The 20310-nt window shown below is 43.9% G+C and overlaps 1 non-coding gene across 1 annotated transcript; it reads right to left on the bottom strand.

Moving 5' to 3' along the window:
* Positions 1–18957: 18957 nt before the first annotated feature.
* On the bottom strand, positions 18958–19033 carry TRNAN-AUU (transfer RNA asparagine (anticodon AUU)). Its single transcript has one exon. It is a non-coding gene; the product is annotated as a tRNA-Asn (tRNA).
* Positions 19034–20310: the final 1277 nt, after the last annotated feature.

Below are 20310 nucleotides of genomic sequence, written 5' to 3'. Positions count from 1 at the left end.
GAGAAAGATTGGCGGCGTTAGCCTGCTCACACTGTCGCATAACTGGGCTTGCGATCACCTGACTTTCAGATACTGTGGTGATGGGGTGGCTGGGCTGACTCCCTATACCCGGCTGTTCTCGTTCCCCGAAGGGTTACGCTGTCCATTTTGGTTCTCCACAGGCGCCGCTTGATCATTCCTGCCATCTCGAAACCGCTGAAAGAACTGTTGCGCTACGTGCCCTATGCGGGGGCAATTTTGGCATCGGGACGGCCGTCGTTAGTGCGGGAATTTCGTGGTGGCCAAGCAAGGAGGAATAAAAAAATTGCTGGATTGGAAGCTCCCGCAATTCCTTGCCAGCAGAAGTGAAGCCAGCTTTTGCCACTGCCAAGATGGCAGAAACATGCTGTTTTCTGATAGTGCCCACTTAGAGATCAAGTGGCATTGATACGTTTGTGTAAGGGCCACGTTAGTTTTATATTAAAAGATAGTTGTTCTCAACGAAATAACACACAGAAACGAGTATGGGTGACTGAAGTTTCCCAAGAACTTTGCCTCAAATGAGAGGCTCATCAATGAATACTAGTAATTCTAAGACGCAGTTGGAGCACTGTGTTACCCGAAAAAGTTTCCACATTACACTCGTTGGGCATGCGAGGGATGCGCTCTGTTCTTAATCGCTTAACGTTGATTCTTTACCATGCCTCTAGTAGGATGGCCGCCGTAGCCGCCATCTTGTCACAGGTACGGCTTCACTCCTAGGGAATGATTTCCACTCCAGAAATTTTTTTTAATCCTCCTTGTGGCCAAGGCATTGGAGGGCGACGCATCTCGTCCTCGATGCTTTTGAGCCCGTCAGAAAGCGACGTGATGGAGTCAGCTATTGCCTTTAGGTCTCTTTCGCGGTCGGTAGCCTCTCGCGGGCAAGGCAACTCGGCCGCAGTGCAACTGGCAACACAAGAAGGGGCTGTGCTGTTGTTGCTGTGAGGGCTATTCAAACTGTAGGCGCGATGTTTTGCGTCCATGTCAGCATGCCAGTAGAATAGTGACGCACGACTGATTAAAGATGCCTGATTAATGCGCTGCGAAATTCCGAGAAAAGCAGCGCAAGTTACCGGGCTCGAGATGATCATATATTCTTGAATGTCCGGGCACAAACCGCGTAAAAGGTGCCGCAACCGATCGTCTTCTGTCATGGACGGGTTGACCCTAGCACAAAGTTGTGCGACCTAGTAATACTGCTCAGGGATTTCAAGAAGGCAGCTGTGTCTAGTTTTCTTGACGCAAATGGGCGATCCTAATCGAGTGCCGACTTTTGACTGAAGTTTTCAAGAGCATCGCCCACTCTTCCTATTAATTCGGGGCACCCATTAAAACTTGCGTCGTGCACAACTTTTTTTTTGCATCCCATTCTAGTGCCAAATATAAAAATTTAACCTTTGTGGCTTGGTCTCACTTGTTCAATGACGCCACATGCTCGTAGCAAAGTAGACACTCATTCATAGATTCCTCCGGCACGCCTTTAAAAACTTGAGGTCTCATTAAAGGTCTCGCTTGGGGGGTAGACATAGCGGAGAAAAAGGTAGGGGGTTCCGTCATTGTAGAGAAGTCCGAGGTTGTTTTCTGGTGCTTGTTATTGACTCGGGGCATAAATTTAGAGTGGTCATATCGCTACCAAGCAACCTCCACCACCTTGTAGAGAAACTTCGGGGTGTTTAGGCTACACACATCTGAAGACCGTCGAGACGAAGAAGTGCGGGAGCAATTCCGCACAGGCAAGCAATAACAAGTCGACACGATGATTTCGGGGAGCACTCATTGGGGGTTTATTTATGTCATTCAAATTTATATTTGGACAATGTACAATGCCACAACAAATACAAATCATGGAAAATGATGGCATAGCCCTCGGCTTGCATCACTTGTCTCCGGTGGTGAGATGCACTGTTGACCCCGAGTCCGCTCACCCCAAAAAGGGCCTGAGTCACTGTTTAAGTAGAATTTTGCAGCGTCCACGAGTTAGCGGATCAATCAGGCAAGCCGAGGATAACCAATCCCAACACGAGTTTTCATAGTCGGGTGAAGCCTGCCTCGCAACAAAACTGTAGCAGCTTTTTGAAACGGGCACATTATCTAAAATGGCTTTGGCGCGCAAACAAGTGCCCGATTACCCGGAAGACCCAAGCAGCCCCTCGCTTGTTTGAGGTGGCTTTGGTAGTGGTCAGAGGAGAAAGGCATCGAATTTCTGCAGGTCGGTCGGGAACACGCCATGGCGCCTGGTTTGGCACGAAGCGCACAGTGACCGACCGGATGCAGCTTCTTCTGTTCAGACTCTCATTCTTCGTCGAGGCGCCCTCATCAAAACAAGTCGTGAAACAGCGCCTCTAACGAGAGCATCTGGCAAATAACAAATTCCAGCTGTAACTGAAAAAGAAAAAGCTTTCTGCGAGACATTGTCTTCGCGACAGTATGCTGATGACATCACCCCCTGGGCCATGCAGAGTGCACTCACAGATATTGAAGCAAACCTGCAGCAAGCCGTGAGAATAGTCGACCACTATGCTCGCCAGTGTAGTCTTCAGTGCTCGCCATCCCAATCAGAATTCATGCACATACATCCCTCACCAAAATACACGGTTAAAAGTGAACTCTTACTAGAGACAATTCCGATCTCTGATTAAAAAGGAGTCCGGTTAGTGGGGCTCTTTATTATTCAAAATAGACGGTAAGACACCACATTGACCAAACTTCGGAAGGCGGGCAATCACGTGGGCCACATGGTCCGCTGGGTCTCTAATAAGCGCGGGGGACTATGGTGCAGAGATGCCTTTTGGCTGGCTCATGCATTTGTAGGCAGTAGAATCGTATATTCTACTCCTTATCTCCACCTGCCGAAATAAGACGAAGATTTACTGGAAGTCATCCTTCACAAAATTGTAAAGCGATCCCTCGACCTCTCCATGATCACCATTAAGCAGCGTATTCTTGGTCTAGGCGTGGGAAATACGTTTCGGAAGCTTCGAGAGGCCCACCTCACAAATCAGTACACTCAACTTTCACAGGCGGTAGCGAGGCGCCAGGTATCAGCCGACCTACTCTTACAACACAATGAAATCACGAAAGATCGCGGTAAACTCTCATTCGAGTGCAGACGAACCCTCCACGTGCGTTCCCTTCCAAATAGTAGGACAAAAGAAGACCACAATGGCCGTAACCTGGCGTGGGCGGTAACCCTGGCCTGCTATTATGGATCAAATCTCAGCGTGTCCTACGTGAACACCTCCGGCCCACACCCTCGAGGAACGTACACGGCCGCTTTCGTACACGAGAACGAAACAGTTAACTAGCTCAGATTTCAAGCTCAGACATAATTCATGTGGAGGCAGTCGCCATTGTATTGGCCGCTTGTCACGCCAGGTCACAAACCATCATTTCCGACTCTCGAGGGGCCTGTCGAAACATCTTGAACGGCTGTGTGGTGTACCTCGCCTACTGCTTATTGCAACGTTTGGACTATCAGGGAATGCCTGCACCCCGCCGTATAGTCTGGGCGCCTGCTGAAATCGGAATCAAAGGGAGTGAGGCAGCCGATGCCGCAGCCCGCGCGCTCTTTCACCAGGCATTCCCACTCACATCACCCGATCAGAACGACCTTGCATTCAACCTGGTGTATTCTTTCCACGAAATTGTGGAGTATTACCAATTCAATCACAGCTATTATGCACGCCCACGCAAAAACCTAAGTAAAGCGGAGGAGCGGCTTTTTACTCCGACTCTTCACGAACACTATGTTGTGCCCACCTGCCCTTAAACATTTCGATGTCGTCTTTACTGGCAGCTGCTCACACTATGAAGAGAAGTCTTCGGACATCTACCACATGGTGAGGGCCTGCCCGTAGAACCCTGTTGTACCCTTTATACCTAACCCTACCCGGGAGGAGTCGGAGGTCACCCTGCTTTGCTGGTCTAACCTTCAGGCCCAAAAAGCCTTGGTTTGACGAGCCCAGGCAGCAGCCGACGCAGGGACCCGTACAAAAGATATATACCTACTCATTGTGGGGACCGTCCCTTTATGAGGCGGTCGCTGCACACCTCTTTTTTGCTGGTAAATATATGTTTTTACCACCACCACAGTCACACCGTCCAGTTGGTTGACGATGTCAGACGCTTGAACAACGTGGCGTTGCGGCGTCAGTGTGATGATTGCTGAAGAGCGTTCACCAGGGCAAACACCGATTTCAGCGAGAGTTTCGCCAGTGACACATTGGCTTCGGCTGCGTTGTCTTTGACCACCTGTGGTTTGAGAACAATCACTGTGAATAGCGAATTGTAAAATGCATTAAACATACACTATATTCACCCATTACCGTTCATTCATTCATCTAACACAGTGCTAAATCCGATTAAAAGCTGTGTCCAATCTCATTAAGAAGCACGAACATGTAACCAGCCATTGTAAAACGCCTCGAAGTCATGTCGGGTTGAACTCACTGCTAAACAACGAGGCCGCATGTTTCAGCTTTCGCTGGTTAACCATTTGCACGGAGTGTTTTGGCGGTGCCTTTCTCTCTTTATTTCTCTTGCGATTGCAAGGTGCTGCTGAACAGAGGTGCTAAATATCCAGAATGCTGTACTTTCGGCGTTGTCGTTAGTGAAGTTTTCAAACTTACTAGACAGCGTAATGAAAACAAACTGAAGAGAGGTATCTGTTCTTATTCTTCTTCGTTTTCTACTGCGTGCGCTACCGAATTTCAACTTCTGCATCAAATAATATAACGGTGTTAAAATATCTGCTGAAAAATGCCCTAATTCTCGTGAGCACCTTTTTGCAAGAAACTACCACTGGTCAAAAGGTAATGGTTTGGTGAGAGTGTACTTACACAGAATAGATAGTTGCCACTTGAAACACTGTGCTTTCTATTGTATATTTGGGCAACACCACCTAAATTTTCGATCAGGCTGCCCTCAGGCCTGGTCAGTATGTGGGCAGGGTCACGCCAGGTCGGCTTGCTTTTTCTTCGTGCTTGGGCTGCGGCCAAGTCTCATTTTGAAGACCCTGCGACGGTTACGGGTGGCTAATACTGAACAACTTCCGGGCACAGGCTTAGAGTAACGGCCTTTGCAATGCTTTATGCACACTCACGCTAAAAAATTCTAATGCAGCGTCGAAGAAGAGAAATCGGTTTGTAGAAATGTCGACTACCTTAACAAGAAGGGAAATCTAGGCTAGTTGGTAATAGTTCATACTTTGATAACTCACAGTGCAAGAAGGACGAAGACGCAGTTGCTCTGTCGAAGCTGGCTGAACTGCGCAAATATTCGTGCTTTTCCTTTCAATAAACTTTAGTTGAGAGTAAGTGCTCGTGCTGTCTTATCCTTTGTCTGTGTCTTCGTCTGTCTTTCTCTGTGAGTTGTCGACTACCTTGATTAAGAAAATTTTTTAAGTTTTCATCTTCTACTGCATCCTGTTCTTTTTTTAATTTTCAATAAAAGGTGTTTTCGATAGTTTGCTATGAAAGCGCGTTTAATTCCCTAAACGGTGATGAGCTTAAGCGTCACTATTCACTACTTTTTTTAATAAACTGGTATATTTGCAGGTGACAGCTGCATTGTTCTTCTCCTCACAGCTTCAAATTATAGTGCGCGAGATGCGCCTCACTAGACGAATCTTACCAACACTACGCAGAATCGGCACAGGAGGCAGTGTACTTCCAACATCTGTCACGAAAGCAGCCTACGAAGTATTCTGTAATCTTGAGCAACTTTTGAATCCATACGTCATGACCGAGTCATGTGGTTACGTCACGGCTCAACCAAAATCTGCTAGATGTCGAGACAGCACTGATGTTGGAATACCTGTGACCGGAGTCACAGTCAAGGTACCTCATTGCTAATGAATGCTGCCATAATACCAGTGGTACGGCCGCTTGATATTCGTCAGTTTCTGAGGTGTATTACATATTCAAGGTGCAAACTTGATATCCTAATGCTTTTGTAAAAAATGCCGCATTGCAATACGTGAGCTCTTTGTAAACGCAAAGCGATTTCGCAGTGCAAAAACGTTCTACATTTTAGAAAACATTAGCAACGAGGGGATTAGCCTGGTGGGCCTAGAAGAATTATCAGGCGAAAAGTCGCATATTCTGTATACCCGGCTGTTTACGCTTGCCTAAAGATGCCAAGAGCAAAATACGCATACTACCAATATCAGAAGCAGTAAACTGACGTGTAGCGTTTTTGCTTTAGAGGGTGGTAGCCCTGGAAATTGCAATAAAAATCAACTTGTTTGGATGGTGCTTTGCACACTACTGATGTTACCCGACGTCATGCCTCTACCATAGGAGTGCAATGTAATGTTTATAAAATTAGATCGCTTGCACAGAACGGATATATCAGAAACATTATTTCATAAGGTCTTTTTTCCAAACAAGTTTCAAGAGCTTGGATGGCTCTAGAGAAGAATACGGTTTTTGGGAATATAGCTGCGTTATTCGCCTGTGGCGCATGCTAATGTACTACGGCCAGCAGTATATGGGTATGCGCCACAAGTATCGGGATGAAAAGGTTTGACGACGTACGCGGCAGGATTTTCATATTATTAAATCTATGAACCACTTCCCCGAAGGTAACCCTGTTGTGATGCAAAACAGCAGCGGTTAAAACGGGCGTCAACGCGGGTGCTTGAAGAACGGTTTGAACCAAAAGTCAGTGTAGCGCTTAGTCGAATAAACATTTGTATGAAACACAAAAACACGGCAGGCGGGACGCGTTGAAGAAGCTTGCGCTCATCGTGCCGTCTGTATTCTCGAACGTGATCGGTGCTCCTTTTCGGTGTTGACGTCGCCATTCGCGAACGCTGCTTCGCTATCCCCTGCAAAGCTGTCGAAAGTTGGCAAAAGTACGCGCACACTAACGGGAAACATGCCGCGATGGCGTACCGCCTGTCAGCGCGATCGTGCGGATGGCAGTGGCGCTTTCGCCATTAGAGAGCATTAGTTTAACGCGCGCAACGGCCTAGTTCACGCATCGCCTGAAAACACGGCTGCGCATGCGCTGTACGTAGGAGAGATGCGTGCGTTTGCACCCGCGAGGAATACGCACACTAGATCTCGGCTCTGACGTTGCACACGCTACAACCGTTGTGAGATCTCTCCTTGGTTAGAACACAGAAACCAAGATGGCCGCGACCAACATTAGCATAAGCAGCAGTTCGGTCATGGCGGCGAGTAAATCCCACATACATTTCATGGTTGCCCTCGATTTGGAGCTCCTTGCTTACGTGAGGAGCTTAAATCAGTTCACGGACCCCGTGCAATGAACAGTAATCGCTAATAAAATACAGCAGCTGGCGGGGATGCCTTCCAACGCCTGGAACGTCCACCGTTTCATGTCTCATGCCTTGACTCTTGTCGACTATGGTTGGCTATGGTAGTTTATTGCGTAGTCACTAGGTGGCGCAAAGTAGCACTCCAAGGCGAAGGTGTTAACGTTTAGGCGCAGTCCATTTGTCAGTCGTCACGTACGCTAAACTAATACTGTATGAAGCAGCCTCAGCTGTAACGTACATTGCGTGCTAGCCTTTGCGCACGTACCACCTTGAGCGCGCCAAACTAAATCTTGGGTGATTCCACGAGAGATCGACATGGGTCCAAACTTTGATATTTTAGATTTCATTGAGTATTTTATATTTTTGCACCTGTCAGCCCGAAAGTCAACTTCGTTTTATAATTGAAGGCATAACTTAAGAGAAAAAAATATCAAACTTCACCTACACGGAGGCACCAATTTCGTCACCTGTCATTTTCGAAAACTGCAGATGTTATAAAAAGACAAATAATTTGGTTTCAAGAAAGATATTTTTTACCTGAAATGCATGTCTAATAAAGAATGAATTCATACGGTTTCAAGTTTGCAGACCTCAAGAAAATAGCTTTTAAAAACGTCTAATTTTGCGACAGTTTAAAATAAAATACGTATTCCCAATTTTTTTTCTCCAAAAGCAATGCAAGCAGCGTTTTCAAACTTGACATGTTTTAAGGGTATAGTGTGTTCATTACGTACATAAATTATTGACGCCGCAGGGCAAATGTAAATTTTTATATATTGCCTCTAAGTTCTCATAATGGCAAAAGTGTACTCCACTGAAATTTGAATAATAAAAAAAACCATTTTCGATTTTTCTTAAAATCTCGTGAATAGACAACCGAAGGCCATCATACAGCAATATAGAAAAACTTGTTGCATTAGTTTGTTTTTAGCGACAATATTCGTGGTACAAATCAGAGCTTTTCGAGAATGCGCTGATAAGTTAAGAAATCTAGAAATCGGAACAGGAAAGCGGCAATGAGCTTCAAACGCGGGTAAACGTGACCGCATTTGGTGAAGAAAGGCTGTTTTAGCAGATAGGAGTAACTATTTTTAACGGGGTATTCTACAGTATCTGATTTCACTCTTATACCTAGAGCACTGAGACTTCAAATATGTGGTGCCTCTCCATTACTGACACACAGATGGAGCTGCTGTTACGGCCATGTATTTGCAACACGTTGATTAAGAGAAAAGAATGTTTAGTGAGTTCATAAACGATTCATAACAAATATTTATCATTCGGGGCACGAAGACTGCCGCATTAAACTGAAAATTACGCTTTAGGGCAAGTTGTCATCTGTCTTCAGCTCCACAGATGAATTGCTGTGCGCCGCATCTCGGAGGCAATGCTTTAGATCATATGGCTCAAATTAGAGACAAAGATTACGCCTTCAGTAATTTTATTGACAAAATTAATGTGAAATTCATTTTAACGTACTATACTTCAGTTTTGCAATCGCACTGTGGATACTTGTGCGCATGTGTCCACAGTGCGATTGCAAAACTGAAGTATAGTACGTTAAAATGAATTTTACAATGTTTTTGTCGATAAAATTACGGGAGGCGTAATTTTTGTCCCTACTTTTAACCATACGATCTAAAGCATTGCCTTTAGATGCGGTGCACAGCAATTCATCTGTAGAACAGACGACGGATGACAGCTTACCCTGAAGCGTGTTATTCTGTCTAATGCGGCAGTCTTCGTGCCCCAATGATAAAAATTTTTTATGAATCGTTTATGAACTCATTCAACATTCAATCCTCTCACCCAACGTGTTGCAAACACATGGCGGTCACAGCAGCTCCATCTGTGTGTCAGCAATGGAGAAGCACCACATATCGGAAGTCTCTTTGCTCTACGTATAAGAGTGAATGCGAATACCGTAAAATACCGTGTTCAAAATAGTTACTCCTATCTGCTAAAACAGCCTTTCTTCACCAAATGTGGTCACGTTTACTCGCGTTTGAAGCTTATTGGCGCTTTTCTGTTCCAATTTCTAGATTTCTCAACTTATCAGCGCATTCTCCGAAAACCTCTGAATCGTACCACGAATATTGTCGCTAAAAACAAAATAATGCAACAAGTTTTTCTATATTACTGTATGGTGGCCTTCGGTTGTCTATTTACAAGATTTTAAGAAAAATCGAAGATGGAGTTTTTTTGTTATTCAAATTTCAGTGGAGTACACTTTTGCCAATATGAGAATTTTAGGCAATATATAAAAATTTACATTTTCCCTACAGCAGCAATAATTTATGTACCTAATGAACACACTATATCCTTAAAATGTGTCAAGTTTAAAAACGCTGCTTGCAATACTTTCGGAGAAAAAATTGGGGAATACGTAACTTATTTTAAACTGTCGCAAAATTAGACATTTTTAAAAGCTATTTTCTTAAGGTCTACAAACTTTAAACCGTATGAATTCATTCTTCATTAGACATGCATTTCGGGGAAAAAATTATCTTCCTTGAAACAAAAATATTTGTCTTTTTAGAGAATCTGCAATTTTCGAAAATGAGAGGTGACGATATTGGTGCTTCCGTGTTGGTGAAGTTTGATATTTTTTTTCTCATAAGTTATGCCGTTAATCACATAACAAAGTTGACTTTCGGGCTACCTGGTGAGAGGTGCACGAAATATAAAATACTCAATGAAATCAAAATTATCAACTTTTGGACCCGTGTCGATCTCTCGTGGAATCACCCTCTTTCTATTGTCGGCGCCGCAAGATTCTCGAGGTGCAAACACGTCAGCTCGCGGCTTATTCTCGCCGACAAATGGAGAGAGGTGGCGTGGTTGAGATGATACCCACGTGAAGAGTGTGCTCGAGTGTTGCGACCGGTGGAGAAGGTGAAGTGAGAGAGAGCTGAGAAGCGGCGAGTGCGTGGCAGACGAGGAAAAGAGATGTGAACGTGCATTGCTAGGAAGGGACGAGCTACTTGCACCGCTCAAACACCTGCGGCGAGGGTAGTGATGTGGACGGGCGGACACAGGCTAGTCAAAGAGCTCCTTCGCGTCTTAAGTGCGAAGCAGCTTATGACTGAGTTTAGTCCAGTGGTTTGGCGTGACCACCCTTACTGTACATTCACGACTGCTGGACCAAGCACTGCCAGAACAAACTTCTTTTTTGTTCTAACCCAAGTTAATGACGTGATCACTAGAGGACTGGGACGTAGGCAGCTTGATAGATAGATAGATAGATAGATAGATAGATAGATAGATGGATAGATAGATAGACAGATAGATAGATATATAGATAGATAGATAGATAGATAGATAGACAGACAGACAGATAGATAGATAGATAGATAGATAGATAGATAGATAGATAGATAGATAGATAGATAGATAGATAGATAGATAGATAGATAGATAGATAGATAGATAGATATGCTTACAACTCTTTGGATTCAGGGCTCAACAGAGATCCACTGAAAATAATTCTGGAAGAGAGATAACAAAATGCCCCTGCTGAAGGCCTATATATAATACTGAGATATATATGCCTTTGACACGAAGGCATGTTTTGAGATTTTTTAGCAAAGAGACAAGTAAAAAATCACACTATATGCATGGAGTGCATGATGATGAGTGAAGCGAAGCAACCATCAGTTCGTCCATCCGTGTGTCCCTTTGTGCCACTGTCCGTGCGTCTGTCTGTCCGTCCGTGCGTCCATTCGCGCGTCCGTCTGTGCATCCATCTGTGAGTCCATCCGTTCGTTCGTTCGTTCGTCCGTACGTACATTCATTCATTCATTCGTGCCTCCGTCCGTGCGTCCATTTGTCCATGCGTTCGTCCATGCGTCCATTTGTTCAGCTATGCTTCCATCCATTCGTCCGTCCGCGCGTCCCTTCGTGCGTCTGTTCAAGCGCCCGTACATGTAGTGAACACTCCAAGTACCGCCATCTCGCAATTTTTCATCATATATACATCATATAGAAGTACCGTCATCCAGCGGACATTCAAAGGACTAAAGTAGAGGTGGGAAGGCCTAGAGGTGGCTATCCACTATTACGACGCACTACCACCACTACTACTACTACTACTACTGCTACTGCTACTACTACTACTACTACTATTACTACTACTACTACATACAACGTGAACGCTCGACCCACGACATAAGTAGCTACGCCCCTAAAAAGCATTTGGCCCCTGGCTTTTTTCATGCTGTTGATCATCAGCAGCGCCCACTGAAGAAGGCAGACTGTCTGTCACGTGAGCCGAGCACGAGCTGCAATTCTAGAAGGGCGAAACGGGTATAGAGAAGGACATTTCATCTTCACTAACGGGAAACCTGGAAAAAGATGGTTGTATCAGTAGCCTTTTAGTTGATCCACTCACTGCGATTCTTTATCGTTCAAACACGCCGAAAAGAAACCTGCCACCAGTACTACATTGCAGGTCAGTTTGAGAAGAATTGTGCACAGCGTTGTCTTTCGTGGGTGAAAGAACGTGTACACTTATTCGCATCTCATACAGTTCATGCATCGCATGCATTTTTTTGTTTACATGTATTGTGCATATGCAGACATATCTTTTTGTAACAATTATGGTGTATTTGTGTATGCTGTGTTCCGTGGACATATATAAACCTATCTTTTTGTAACAACTTTTGGTGTGTCTGTGGACGCTGTGTTCTGTCACGTTGTTCTGATGGATTGTAATTGATGTTCACTGTCCGTGAGAATAAATTTCTTTAAACATCACTCGAATTGAGGAGCGCATAATGCTGACATGGGCGCAGCCTTTCAGGCAAGTTGCGGTGCTCAGAAATTTTCGCGTTGTCGAAGGGAATTCCGATGCCAAGACTGTCTTTATCTTCCAGTCCTTAATCAAGTTGGACATTAAAGGATACTCTTCTGCTCCTTTAACACAGCTGGGGTATTTTTTGTACATGTTTCGTGGATTGCTTCTGACTGATTTTATCAGTGTTGATCTTCTCCGTAAGTACGTTTTTCTTGTGTGGCTTTGTACTTTTTACACAATGTTCCACTGCTTCTTTCATCGCGGTAATTGCAACACTCTCACGATCTTTCGCTGATGTCCTTCGTATTGCAACTTCATAGCGACCATGTAGGGAGTTGATGACTTCGTTGAAACTTGTTATGTCGATGTCTTGCTTCAAGAATGTCTGTTCTGCAGTACCACCTGTATCGAGCTTCGAAACCTGTTGTGACGAATAAAAGAAATTCTCTACTTCACAAATACCTGTTCGCAAGGCGCAGATACGACTGCTTGCAAACTATCCACTTTGCTCTTCGACTTAAGATGGTCCTTCGAGAGTCCACTCCATTTTCCTGTTATAGCAATTACTGCTGTGCTATTCGACGCCAGAGTGCTCTCTTATTTGGCATTAGTTTCCACAATCAGTCACATCCAATCAGAAGACATATTACACGTACGTAGGCAACACTTGGGAAAACAACTGCATCTTCTAATGGTTTACTTTCTGCGATGACGACTTCGTCAAGTTCGTCTGTGAAGCTTCAGTAATGTCGCCGCAGATGAAAGAAAGAACGACAGCTTTCATCTTCACTAATTACGGCAGTAACTACAGAAACGAATAAATTTCACTTTTCAACCATTGAAAATAGCTGATCGACTCCAATGGGTGAATTAAATGCCTCCTACGAATAGTCGATAGGCACTTTTCAAATTTGGAAAGACGGCCTGAGGTAATCACTGTGGAGAGATGCAGTGTGGCTGATTCAGCAGGCCAAACTAAAACTGGCGCACCAAACGGCGCATCTACCATTTATTTTGAAAACGCCCTCAATAAAAAAAGTCATTATTTTAGGTTGTATAAAAAATTGGTATGTTAAATTTCTTCCATTTCTCTCGCAATTAATGTTTCTACGCATTTGAAAATGTCTGCTGCCAAATTCAAAGAAACACCGCGGGTTGCATGCAGATGCCTTCTGTCTGTTATTTTCAAGTAATATTAACACATTTCTTAAAACGCTTTGTATATGAGACCCGGGTGAATGAGCCTTACTCAGATCTGGGTCCAACCCAAGCCCTGGCCGGGCCCTCTTCAATAGGGCCTTAGCCGGCCCGGCCCAGCCCACCGGCTGCGCCGGGCTGGTAGGCTTACAGCAAAGCAAATAACACGTATGCGCTTACAGCAAAGAACACGCATGCCAGAAATTTAGCGGCACCACCCTTTTGATAACTTGGATTATACGGCAGAGAAGTGAATTTAGTATTTTTCGTACTCAACGTTGAAGCCCTCCTACAGCCACTACATTCCTCTCCTCAGGTCGTGGACGTGAGCACGTGTGAAAAGCTCGGCCCGCACCAGATCGGGGAAATTTGCTTTCGAACGCCATCTACTATGGTGAGAGGATACTTCAAAAGGCCACGTGAATCTGCTGAGCTATTCGACGAAGAAAGCTGGTGCAAGTCGGGTGAGGCAGCATATTAAAATCAATACCCTTACGCATAAATATGTGTTAGGCAAAGTACGAAAAACAACACAGACAGGCGTAACTTTTAACAAAATTTAGTAATAAATTCAGTAGCAAATTGCACTTGTCTGTGTCTTTTTTGTTTTTTGTCTCAAAACGTTTGGCAGAAGATGTAGTGAAGCATGGAACTCCAGCTAGCTTGAATCTATACCCTGATGAGATATCCAGGTTTGGGTTTCGCAGTGAAAGCTGTTATAAAATCACAAAAAGGGCTGATTCTGGCCGCGTTGTTGTCCACCGCTGCCACAGCCGCGGCCAGTGTGCGTAACCACTATTGCACGGAATAAGAAAACAATACCAAATAAATAAGAGCACGCCAAACAGAATGGGAATCGAACCCAGGTCCTCTGCGGGGCAGCCCAGTACTCTACTGTACTCTACTGTACAGTACTCTACTGAGCTACGCCAGGTCTTTTTGTTCATTTTTAGCTGTAGCACACGCACACGGGGACAAATTATAATAAAATAAGTGAAAAACATGCACAATAAAAATGTGTTTCAAACATGACACAACAAAGGCTAAAAGCCATCAAGTTATGGTACCATTTGACTTTCTACGCTTCGATACAATTTTTGACCGAAACACTGCTTGAATTTGCAAACAGATTGCAGATCATTCCTCGAACAAAGTTCTTCGATATCCATAAAACAAAAATTACCATAAATCTACAACTTTAGCTATCAGCCATGCAATGGTACAAAATGTATAAAAACTCATACGTAGTGAACCCAACGCCTTGTATTGTAGACGTCTGAGATGTTTTTCTTTGTTTTGTAAACATTTCTTACATATTCAAGTAGAAAATCACAGTACTGATGGTGATGAGAATTGCAGCTTCTGAGGCAGCTTTTCGGTGGAAAAAAAAGTGACACAGAATTGTCCCGTTATTCCTCAAATGATTTAATTGTTCTGCTGCTAGCATAAGTTTTTACAATGTTACTATTTGTTGTTGTACATTTCAACGTTTAGCCGTGGCTTTAAACTGCCACTGCTTTTTGCAGCCCTTTTTGCATCTAGCTCGGATAATCTTTTCTTGTTTGAAATCGCTCATATGCGTATGAGTTATGATATACACGTATACGTATGCTCAGTCCCAGTTTAAACATGCCTAAATATGCTAATTACTTGAAGGTAACATTACTTGTAAGTAACATTAGAGAGTTATATTGCTGGGTACCTAAGCGGCTTGGGTACCCCGGACGTAAAGGCGACGGTATTACGCATGAGCGAAGCCTCAAGCAGATGCGTCGCTGAATCACTGGGGCCATATGCCCATGTGGCCATAAATATCGATGCCTCCACTGGCCTTCTAGTGAACATAGGCTGCCCCTTATCGTTAGGAACTTCTAAACCTGGCAGATCATGTTACCCGTCACGTAACCCACGTTCACGACGAGCAAAGCCAAAGCTGGCCAGAGCCATCCGCCCTACTCCCGAACACAGAGGCGCCAAATCTCAAAAAACACGGCTTGGTCGCATTCCCAGATGCCACCTTAGGTGAACCAGCGCAGCGCTAGGCTTTACTTTGTGCCAGAGGTGGACATTTTCGTGCTGCGTGAGGGGCTGGCCGAGGGCCTGTTTGAAGACAGTACTAGATAGGCCACAAAACTTATTTGTGGTGTTCACGTCCACATGGCCAGAAGCTGATTTGCATAGCCATTGTTTACGCGCTTGGTCATAAACAAAGCCTCTACTTCTACCACGAAAAATTTGAGGTATAGAGCTGCTGGTCGCAGAGCACGCTGCAACGCCGACAGTGCAACGGTAGCACGGTGAGGTCAGTCACTGCTAGTTCTATTCATGCGCGTCACAGTGTGTGTCGTTTACACAAACTTAGATCGTTGTCAGACTATACGACTACCCGCCTGTATTGCTTGGCATCGGCTTTCGTGGTAAATGAGGCAAATACAAAAAAAATTTGCTTTTTTGGCCTGGGCGTATAACATTTTCATACATTTAAGAATGTTTTATTCAAAGTAATTCAATTCATGTCGCTATTTTTGCTTAAGTGTATATTTTAAATTGTAAAAAAATGTAACTACTTCACTAGACACAGTGATCACGTGTGACCTTCATGCGGCTCGCTTTTGCGTACACGACGCTAAAATGCATTTTATTTGGGTACGCAACGCCGCGTGCCTTTGAGCCTTCGGGGTCCTAAGCACTTCGTCACCCAGCATTGAAACTCTCTATCATTCGTTTGTATTTTTTAGGTGACGCTGGGTACTACGACCATGATGGTCAGCTTTATTTCTGCGAACGCCTCAAGCAAATGATAAAGTGCATGGACTGTCAAGTTTTTCCATCCGAGCTTGAAGAACTGCTGCTCCGCGTACACAGCACACATATCACCGAAGTTTCTGTCGTAGGGCTTTTGCACTCAGAGTATGGAGAAGCTCCAGCCGCGGCCATTGTTCTCACAGAAGAAGGCAAGAAGCAAGACATCGCCACTCTCGTGGCTGAGATAAAAACTACTGTTTCATGTAAGCCAGCTCGAGAGACCGTGCTTTGATCGCTTTTTTTCCTGAAAGGAAACTGTCATACACCACCACCACAACGTATTTGCTCTCTGCAATTCAAGCTTGAATCCCTGCTTTCTATCGTGTTCTGGTTCTGTGCATTTTGTGATGATTCAATTGTTTTTGTCCTCAACCATCTTATTTTCGTAGCAATGGCTTTAGCACATGTAGTCGGATGTGAGGTGAAGAGAAATTTTATCAATTCTTGAACAAATATTCATTTATTCAAAATTTGCATGCAGTCTCATTCATTTTTAAACACTGATTATGTCTGCCTAATTACACGACTCCAATCATCTAATATTTCTGAGGCAGAACTTTAGCAGTTAGTAGCCAACGTTGCAATGACGGCGTTTAGCGCGTGCGTTACACACTCTACCGTCATATATAACCCTTCCGCCAACCCTGCCTTGCCAAGCAGATGGAAGACCGTGTGACGCCTTTTCAATGCGAAGCATTTCCAGCGAACTTTGGTGATTTTACTTAATCTGTCCGTCTATCTAGACGCCTCAACTTTTAGGTCTCCTGGCAGCTTCGATAATGGTATCTGTACCGAAATCGGTGCGGCATAACATGACTGTATGATGAGCATAACTGACCAAAGTCATAACATAAACAATTATGACACTTATGTAACGAATGTCTGTTTAACATGTCACGGTCTTGTTGCGCTTGGGGTGTTTCGTTCAGATGGCAAATTGATAAACCTATGTGGCATGACGTGACTGCATGGCAAATATGTACGACCTTAACGTAAAAATCATGGCATGCATGTCTCATAAGTCATGGTTACACACCACGCTCATGATGCGCTGGTGGTCGTTTTGCTAGCTTCCCGTATACCAAATTTGGTATTTTGTGCCGTAGATAAATGACGAAGATACATGACTGGTGCAAACACGATAATCGTAGAAGGCGTGTCATGTGAGAAATGGCTACATGCCACGCTCATGATGCGTTTGTGGCCGTTTCACTAGCTTCACATGTACTAAATTACTGGATTCACACATACCAAATTTTGTATTATGTGACGTGAATTAACGATAAATGCAAATGCCGAAAATGACAAACACGATTGATGACGTTTACCATGATTTAAAAGCCTGTACCTACATGATGAACGTACAGAAGCTACTTCCTGTGCTACTAAAACTGCTCAATGCAGCTTTTTCGCACAATCATACTCGCAGCAATAATGCAAATTAACCTCAGTTTACTTAAATTACCTTCAACACTCAAGAGATCGTCTCACGGAAAAAAAACGCTAGGTTGCTTCAAAAATGTACTTCACCATGTCAATAACTTTTTCTAAGGTGTTTTAGCACACTGACACAAAAAGTGAGCACACCCGAAGTTCACGTATGAACGCGGTACTTTGCAGAACTTGTGGCATCGAAGTAGGAATTTAGTAAATATATTATGTCATGTCAAATGACATGATGTTAAACACAGAAAATAATTTTCATGAGTATAGAGTAAAAAGGTACAACAGCGTGAACGCTCATAGACAAGACAGTGATTACTTGTGAGGAGGTCTTCAGTGCATTTGTACTTTTATGTGCTGTGATACAATTGACGTTTCTTTGTCAGGTCAAGTACAACATCAGAGTTTCGCAAAGCTGTAAAAGTTTTCTAATAGGGATTCGTGCTGCCAGAGTGATTCTACAATGAAAAGTTCAAGAATGAGAGAGCGCCACCTTTCTGACATTTATTATTACCTTTTTTGAACATTTTCTTTAAACTTGCGTGCATACCCGTGACGTTGGCCCCAATGGCATTATAAAATCCTAAAGATATTGAGCATTGATAAAACTCTCACTGTTTGAACGTGGTGTCACCAAAATACCTTCACCTATGCAACCATAAATATTTGAAGGTTTCGTAATTATCTCAGTTGTCTTTTGTTTTCGGCTTCATTGTGAATGACACTTTGTCGTCATTTTCGCAGCCCACCTGACACTGCATAAGTGTTTACACGGGGGTATTTACATTGTGGACTCCCTACCGAAGACCAAGACTGGAAAAGTGAACAAACCATTACTAGCTCGTTCTCTAGCGTGTAACTAATTGGGATGGCTGCTCAATCGTGAATAAAGATTGGATGCCTGTTCGTACTATAAATTTCAATCGGAAAGACATGCACAATTCCAGCGCACAGCGCTTACCTGTACACAAGATCCTTGCTGTTACAGAACTTGTTGTTGTCAAATCTGTAACAGCCGAAACTGAAAATGACGCGTGAATTCAATGTAGTTGAAGAGATGAACCAAACACACACATAACTGCAAGAGTATATATATATATATATATATATATATATATATTTATATATATATATTTACTATTAGCACTGCCTAAGTACTTCATCTTCATCTGTATGACCAAACAATTGTAGTGATCTGAACAAACATCGTATGTCACGCGGGCTCGGCCTCTTTGGCTCGTTCATCTGGATTAAAAAGATGACCTAGTTACTGCCGCACTGAACGTGGTCTCATGATATATATATATATATATATATATATCAGACAGTAATGCCTAGGAATGTACAGGGGAAGTTATTAAAACCAATGAAATGTAAATAAGACGAAAGAAAGGTGGATGAAAAAATAACCAGCCGTGGGTAGGAATCGAACCTACGACCTTCGAATAAATCGTTCGATGCTCTAACCACTGAGCTACCAAAGCGGCCTTCCCTCCGTCCACCATTTTGGGTTTATATGCGAATTTAGAAGTAGGAGTGACAGTAAGCGCCATTTATAAGCCAAACGACGAGTGTGAAAACACTTTTATGCGCATGTTTGGCGTCACGTAGCACGTGAACTTATTATGACCGGGTAGCTGAATAATTGTCCCTCTTATACAACCCTAAACACACCAAGCCTGCCAATACGAGACCCTCGTTCTGCATGCAAGGCATATATGTATATATATATATAAAATTATATATATATATATATATATATGTGACGCTATGATGACTGGGAGACGTGGCCTGGCTCATACACCATGTTTATTCTATTCTGCACTTCTTCCTCCTCGGCTTCTACCAATCATCGCTTCATACGTCACACGATTCCCCCTGCCCCCGAAAGAAGGCATGGATTACGAACAAGGAAAAGTACACAAGGAGAGGTTGAGAAGTCACAATTGTCAAAATGCACAATTGATTTCATGGTCCCGTTGTGCTCCGTAAACTCGCAAAATTTCGGGAAAAAGTGCAGCAGTCCGGTTAACGCAGGAGTTCTGGTGGGCGAGGCTGATGGTTGCGTCCTGGATAACACAAGAATGCTTTGGACGTGGAGATAGCGGAAATCGCAGCCGGCATTCTTGTGAAGAACAAACGAGGTTCGAACACCTTGCAGAATAGACAGTTCAGATATCGTAGGTGTCGAATTCTTCGTCGTGGCACAGGTCGTGCAGGCAGCTTGCGTGCGCGTTGATCGAGGTTGATTGGGCGCTGCCTGTGTTTCTGCCGAGTACAAGGGGTGCTTTTGTGGCTTTTGCAAGTTCTTCTACGGCGATGTCGCAGATAGTTTGATGGAAGGCACATTCTTGATCTTTGTTGGAGAATGTTTCCACCACAATGAGCCTTTTTGCAATGTTCTTCAAGCCTTAAGAGTGCACTCGATGAAGTTTTGTTTCGCCGTTGACAATGTTGAAGTATGCGTTGACGTTGTAATTTCTTTGTTTCGTCAAATTGCTTGTGGTGTGACATTGATCGTGTTGCGCCAGGATTCTTAGCGAGTCCTCCGCAGGTTTCTACGACGCCAACCAATGCAACTGTTTCCGGCGCAAGATAATGTGGCGGGTTTGATGCACTTGAATCTTCTGTATTTATAAACCGTTGATTGTTGGCCGTTGCCTGAAGCGTACTTATGTCATCAGAAGTCGCACCTGCGGTTTTGTTTTCATTATATGCAGTGAGGTTGTATACTCGATTCACGTCGCTTCGATCTTGTGATTGA

Source organism: Rhipicephalus microplus, chromosome 2, assembly GCF_043290135.1.
Source record: "Rhipicephalus microplus isolate Deutch F79 chromosome 2, USDA_Rmic, whole genome shotgun sequence".
Taxonomy (NCBI): domain Eukaryota; kingdom Metazoa; phylum Arthropoda; class Arachnida; order Ixodida; family Ixodidae; genus Rhipicephalus; species Rhipicephalus microplus.
The sequence above is the reverse complement of the archived record's forward strand: the minus strand, read 5'-3'. Positions and strand labels throughout refer to the sequence as shown.